We start from the raw sequence: 7270 nt of genomic DNA, 5'->3' as shown, positions 1-7270 counted from the left end.
GTGGCGTCTCCTTCTCTGGAGATATTCAAAGCCCACCTGGACGATGTCCTGTGCAACCTGCTCTAGGAGAACCTGCTTTAGCAGAGGGGTTGGACTAGATGATCTCCAGAGGTCCCTTCCAACCCCTGCCATTCTGTGATTCTGTAAGAGATCCAGAGTGTGCCCATCCAAGCATGGCCAAAGGTTTGACACTTTCCTCAGAAGACAGAGGTAGAGACAAAATCCCTTCCCAAGGGGAGGGCTGGATGAGAGCGTTGTTTTCCTGCTACCCTGGTGAATGCTCTCACCCCCGGCAATAACGAGAAAGGTGGGTAACACTGCCATGTGTGTATTTTCAGCTATCCTGGAGATAAGCCAGCCTGGCAAACCAGGTTCTCTTGCAATGCTGTGTATGTCCCTCTGCCTACCTCTCAAGTTGCTAACGGATTTCAGGCTGAACCTTCTCAGAACATCAACAAATGCAAACGTTTTTTGCAAGCACTCCGGGACCAAGGTGAAGGTGCCTGTAGGGTCAAATGGGTCTGTGTCTAGTATGGGGTCTGAAGTGCCTAATTCCTGCCTGCAGCAATGACCTCACTTTAGCTGGCCCCCAATCCCTTCCTGTGTTGATGATCTAGGAATATGGAAAGCTACAATACTGGGCAATTGGAAAAAAAAGTACGTCCAAGGTCCTCATGGTCAGCATATAATCCTGCTTTCTGGGAGACGCCAATTAGGTGATTCCAGATGAAGCAGGCTAAAAGCTGCAAATGAGATCTTCTGCAGAAGAACAGACTAAAGGTACTACTGGATACACTGCACATAGATCCTGCAAGAAGTTTTGTGCCTGGAAGACTCTCATAAAACTTCATATACCCAACATTCAGATTAAGAGAGGTAGCCAAGTGAATTGCACTGACTTCAGCAGAGAACAGGATTACATCATCTAGGGCTGTGTTTTTGTCTACAGCTTTGAGTACAGAAATATGTATTTAATACATACTCTGAAAGTTTGTTCTCTGGGTTGGAATTTTTTTTTTTTTGTAATCTGTCTATGTAACAATAGTTCATCATAAAAGGGAAACAAGACTGAGACCTTCTTGATGCACAAGAGAAGCACAAGAATAAATTTAAGATTCAAAGGATGTCCAAATAGTACTGCAATAAGAACACAGAACGATAAGAAAATTCCTAAATGGAAAATAATCATCCCATTACTAATACAAAAATCAGGACCACACTGAAGGATAAAAACAAAAAAAAAGAACTACCAGCTGCCTGTGCCAATAACCATCATCTTTAATGCTCACTGAATGAGACAAAAGCCCTTTGGGTATAACAAACCCACAGCATTTAATTATGCAATGGGGTGGAACTTAGTGAAATGGGAGTGGAAGGATGTATAGAAACCACTGCAATCACACCCTCCCTTGCTGATATTTGGCACTGATATTTGAGCCTTTAAAGCTGCGCACCAGCCAACCTGGCTGCCAGGAAGAACCACCGCTGGAGCACAGCCAGGATGGTCTGGGAGGGTGCACCAGGGGCAGGAGGCCCAGCTGCTGGGTCCAGCACGAGGTCAGCGGGAGCTTCCCTAGCAGGAGGCGCCTGTGTGTGGGTCGCATCCACCACCATATTTGCGAAAGGGAAGTATGAAGTCAAGAAAACTCTTTGGCAGCACAAATGAGAGCGTGAGCATGTCTTGGTGATGTGACCTGGCAAAGCCTTACCACGCGCCCAAGATAAATTTCAAATGGATTTGCATCATATAACGTTCATACAGAGAAAGTGGGAAAAACGTAGTGAACTCAAGGCATGCTTCACACCACTGGTAAAGTGCTGTAGGGAATGAACAAAACTAACTTCTCTGAGGACAAGCTAGCTGATCCCTGGGATAACCTGTGGCCTCTGTGTGGATTTAAAGGGAATGGAAAACAGGCTTTAGCTCATCCCTGACTGTATTACCTGACAATCAGCTTCCTTTGCTGAAAAGCAGTCAAATACAGCAACGTTATCGTATGTCCTATCAGAAAAAAAATCATCCCAGGCAACCAACCAGTTCAACAATTTGAACGTTTAGGCCCTAGCTCCAGAGTGGAGACCTGTATCTCCCCACAATTTGGAGGAGCTATTATCAGACCATTCCCCATCCTTGGAGTCATGGCAAGCGAAAACATTCACTTTTGGAAAGCTGATATACCTTACTCTTTGAAAGATGCTATACATTCTTGGAAATACTCATTCTTGGAAAGGTAATACACCTTAATGTGATGGCATGGGCAGGGAGTCCAAAGGAGGGAAGGTAGAGCATCATGAAAGCCACTGATCACTGTCTGACTATCAAAGCACAAGAACACCATTGCAAGTCAAAAAAGACTTGGACTGGCTGTGCAATATAGAAAGGGAGAAAGAAAATGGACTACCAGGACAGTAAAATTGCTATGCTTGGCTCACATGTCACTGTTTCCTGAGATGACACAATCCAACTGAGGCACGCAAACATCTGCAAGGACCGGAGGTGTAGCATGGCATATCTGCCCTGCAGTTTGCTTTCATGGGTGGGCAGGCTGGGAGAGCAGGTTAGACCCATGTCTGGGGAGCTGTTGCCTATTTGGTGAGCTACAGTACTGCTTGGACTGGCTGTCTTGTCTTTGAGAGACAAATGTCACCTCTAGACCTTGGTTAAATTCACAAGAAGGTCTTAAACACTTCAGCTTCTGAAAGAAGTCGGAGATTTTACAAGAGGTGGAGCACATGGGCTCAGAAAGAGTGGGAAAAGGTGGCTCTTAGACGGCTCTGAGGAAAGACCAGGTGGGCCCCAGGATAACTAGGAAGGTATGCCTGCAGATAAAGGAGCTGAAAACATCGACATCACAACTTACAACTTAGAAGAGCAGGGTGCTATCAACTTCTGGGCTGCAGCAGTATTCAGCAGCCTTGAGTCTTCCTCAGGTTAGCTTAGACCTCCTGCGTGCTTATGCCCCACTCACTGGCTCTGTGTAATGGTTGCTGGTGCCCACCCACATCTCTGCTGATTCACTGTGACCCTCAGTAGAAACACCATCCCAGTTTCACATTTCCAGTCTAATAAAAATCCCATGTTTCAAGATTTGTGTTTGCAGCTCGGTTTATTGCCACGTCCCATATTATACCCAATATGCACTATTGGTAGGTGCTTCAGCAACGGATAAGTAAGGGCGCAGCCAACCACCAGAAAGCTAGCACGAGTGAATACAACACCAAAACACTTTCTAATAAGAATTCTTATAGTGAAGCAGGCACAATTTTTTCCCAATTGCTTTCCCTCATCCAACCTACTATGAAAACGGAGCATCACCATGGAATAGTGAAACACAGGGAGTTCCCACAATGTTAGCTCTTACCTATTCCGCCCATAAAGAGCCCTTTAAGCATTTACCACACTAGCAGCAAAGACTAGACCTAGCACATGCATCAGAAAACACTACCGAGAGAAATCTCCCTGAAGTCCTCCTGCAAAGACAACATGGCTATGGGGCCATTCCCCCTTTACAACCATATGCAACAGAAATTAAATCAACAATTTTCAGTATATTGCCACAATCTGTACCTGGGATGATACTTCTGGTCTCATAAAGTTATATTCTCCAAATAAGACCCACTCAGTGAATCTGCTCAGTAACCTAAAGACTTTTCCCTAATGCCTCCATCTGGAAAATCTGGAATTGTACTTCACCCAGCAAGATCAGTTGCAGTTCAGTGGGCACAGTCAGGTCTAGGGTTGCTCAGCATATGGTCTCTCAGCTGTAGATCCCAAAGGTTTTTAATTGGGATGACATGCCTCAGCTGCCTCTAATCCTGAAGAATCAGGTTGCTTTCTGAATAGCAGAATGCACCCAAAGCACTTCTGCCATGAAAACGTTAGGTTTAGCTTATTTTCAACAAAGGATCTTGCACAGTAAGCAAAGTAAAAACTAGCTGTAATCTGGGCAGCTGCAGTCATGAACAGTGTTGAAATTATTTTCTCTACTTAATCACAACAGCAGGTTTTACCTCATTTGTTGGTCTCATGGACTTAGAGCATTTCACTGGCCTACCTAATCTTCAAAGAGCAGAAGCATCCTGCCATCCTAACTTACAGCTGACCACAGGAAGCCCCCATTTTGAACTGACCGTTTTCATTCCTTAGGGTAAGGACAATACAGCAAAGCAAGCTTTTCCAGACTCCCCGCAAGAAACCCAGCTCGCCCCCATCGATCTGTAAATCCCTGTATTAGCCCAGGTTACAAATAGAGGATGAAAGACGAGACCATCGGGCAGCAAGGGAGCATGCTCCCAGGCTCTGGCTGCCATTCAAGCCCTTCCTTGACACCTGGATAAACCCAGCAAGGATTAAGTATGCTCAGCAGGGCCAGGAAACGAGCCTGGTCTGTGTGGCTGGTCTCCCCCTTCAGCACTGCTTTGACTTAGTCACAATTATTTCAGGCTTTGTTAACCAGGCGTGGGTCGATTTGACTTGCTCAGCAGCAAGCTTAAAAAACAAATAATCCAATTACTCAAAGAAGCAGAGTGTAAAAGTGTTTGGAAAGGGTTGGGAAAGCCCAGGAGGAGCAGCCAGCACGTCCCTGGTGGGATGTCTCCTTCCAAACAAGGGCACACAGAGGTCCCTTGTCAGCTCGGCGGGCACAGCAGCATGGCTGCTCTTTGAACCCCGCAGTCCTTGGGACCGTGACATTTCACTGGGACTCAGAAAACCAAGGTGGGGGGGGACAAAGCCCCATATGCCATGCAAACATTCAGGCTTGCAGTTAAATAAACTCCAGAGATAAATGCTAACATTTGCAACTGCTGCCCACTTCCGATCCTACGACGACGTCTCAGCGAGGGCTTATATAAAACTTTCCTGTAGCCCATCAACCCAGCCTTCGTCAGGCAACAACAAAGAAATGTCAGATGTGATTTAAGAGTATATCTTTAGCCCTGAAATGAGTGTTTGTGCTTGGGCTGAGGAGGGAGAGGGGAGTGGGAAGAGGAAAATTGAGGAGCGTTCACAATTATTCACACTGCAGCCAGGGAATATATGTGTAGAGCTATTCATTCGAAATGTTGTCGTTGATAATGGCATTCAGCTGCAGAAATCCCTAAATATCATTGAGAGAGAGAGAGAGAGACAACTCCTCTGCCCGCCTGGAGAGATGAAAATTCAGGGCTTTGGCTCAAATTCCTTGTACCACCGTTCCAGTCCCAACCCTCGCTGTGTAAAAAGCCTTGTGATTAAGAAGCCACATGACTGCAACAAACCCCACCATCAATGCTGTCCTTCAGAAAGGGTCATCACAAGCATCATCCCTTGCAAATCCAGGGTGAAATCCCCCCAGCCCTGAGTAACGGCTCAACTTTGGTGTTTATGGCCACAGCAGTTTCAAGACATGAGCAGGTCTGTAAGATCGGCTGTTGGGTCACTGAGAAAAACCCCAGGTCTTCCCCAACCGCTACATTTGTTCCTGCCAGACCCAAGCAGCCAGGATCATGCCTGCATCCTCCCTACAGCTTCTCCTCACAGTGCTGAGGGAAGGAGAAACAGAGGGCATCAGAGGGGAAACATCTCCTCTCCCTTCTCCATCATGCCCTCTTGGAGCAGGGGCAGAAAAGATCTTCCCTTCTTATCCTAGAGATATGGGACAGAAATCCTACTCCCTTGCAAGCAACAACAAACTCATCAATTGTAACTCACAAAGATTTGATCCACAGCATCTCAAGATGAGACCAAGTCACAGAACAAGCAAAACGTTCAGAGACAGGAGGACACCAAGGCCAAGTACTTGGGTGCTTCAGGATAAGATTAGTCCCTCTTATCAAAATTGTTTTGTGCATAAAACTGTTCTCAGACTTTTAGAAGTTTTGTAGATTAGAAACAACAGCCGCACCACCAGCAGTAAATTACGTACTCTCCAACAACCGTTTATGGCATAGAGGCTCATGAAGCATGCACACACACCACCTCTGCCATCCCGCTGATGGGGTCTCTGGGACTGCTCGTGGTCCAGCCCATTGATTGCCTCTCTATACAACAGCTGACGGCAGAAGTGACGATGTTGCTAATCTCTTCTGAAATACCAGCCCAAGCGCTCACATCTAGTTCCTAGGCACCATCTTTTTCATAGCAACTGACTCCATGGAGACTCGCTTGTACTGTCACAGTTTCCTACAGATGAAACACCAAAGACATCACAGAATGTCTTCAAAAACACTTCAAAAAAATAAAATAAAAAGAAAGAGAAGGGTAACTGAAATCTAGCATTTATACCAGCTTCCTCAGTTACAGGTGCTGCTAAGTTCTTGATCACACATCTCTCTGAACACTGCTTGCGTTCAGGAGCACTCTTGTAGAAGCGCAGATGTGATGACGGAAAAAGCTGGTGAGCAGAAAGCCGTACTCCAGTTTTCTTTTGAATTCCATTTATCTGTTGTCTTTCATTTCTTGGATCTCTTAGCAGGCATCAGCCTGATTTTATGCCTCTGACTGTGTGACCCTCAGAAAGTCCAGCCTTGGAAATGTGAAACAAGCTAAACAGGAGGTTCAATCAAAACTTCCCATAAGGAGGCAGAGTTGTTTGGCAAAGTGCATCCCTGACAGTAACACCAATTCCTTTCCCCGATGGATGTGAAAAGAAGAAAACAGAGCAACAGACTAAAAGCAAACAATTACTTACCACAAATTAACCCAATTTATTTCATGTAAATCAGTACTTGTTTCAATTCTCTTACTCATCCTTGTAAACTGAATTTTTACTAGATGATGAAAGGCATTCACTTATTGAAAGGAAAAGAATAAAAAAGAAAGCTGTAAAGCATTCATTTTGTGAAGACCAAAGAAATTCGCTCCAGAGCAGCAGAAGCTTTAAAACTTAATTCCCACCCCCCAAATCTCTGTCTGTTTAGCTGGACAAGAACAGCTGGATGGAAACAGTACAGGCTGAGGGAAGAAAGGTTGGAGAGCAACTTGGGACTTGGGAGTACTGACGGATGAAAAGCTGGACATGAGCCGGCAATGTGCGCTGGCAGCCCCAACCCTACCCTGGGCTGCATCAGAAGCGTGGCCAGCAGGGCGAGGGAGGGGATTCTGCCCCTCTGCTCTGCTCTGGGGAGACCTCCCCTGGAGCCCTGCGTCCAGCTCTGGAGCCCTCAGCACAAGGAGGACATGGACCTCTTGGAGCAGGGCCAGGGGAGAGCTACTGAAATGATCCGAGGGCTGGAGCCCCTCTGCTATGAGGCCAGGCTGGGCGAGTTGGGCTTGTTCCGGCTGGAGAAG

Source organism: Egretta garzetta, unplaced genomic scaffold, assembly GCF_000687185.1.
Source record: "Egretta garzetta isolate BGI_Z169 unplaced genomic scaffold, ASM68718v1 scaffold54, whole genome shotgun sequence".
Classification (NCBI taxonomy): Eukaryota; Metazoa; Chordata; class Aves; order Pelecaniformes; family Ardeidae; genus Egretta; species Egretta garzetta.
The sequence above is the reverse complement of the archived record's forward strand: the minus strand, read 5'-3'. Positions refer to the sequence as shown.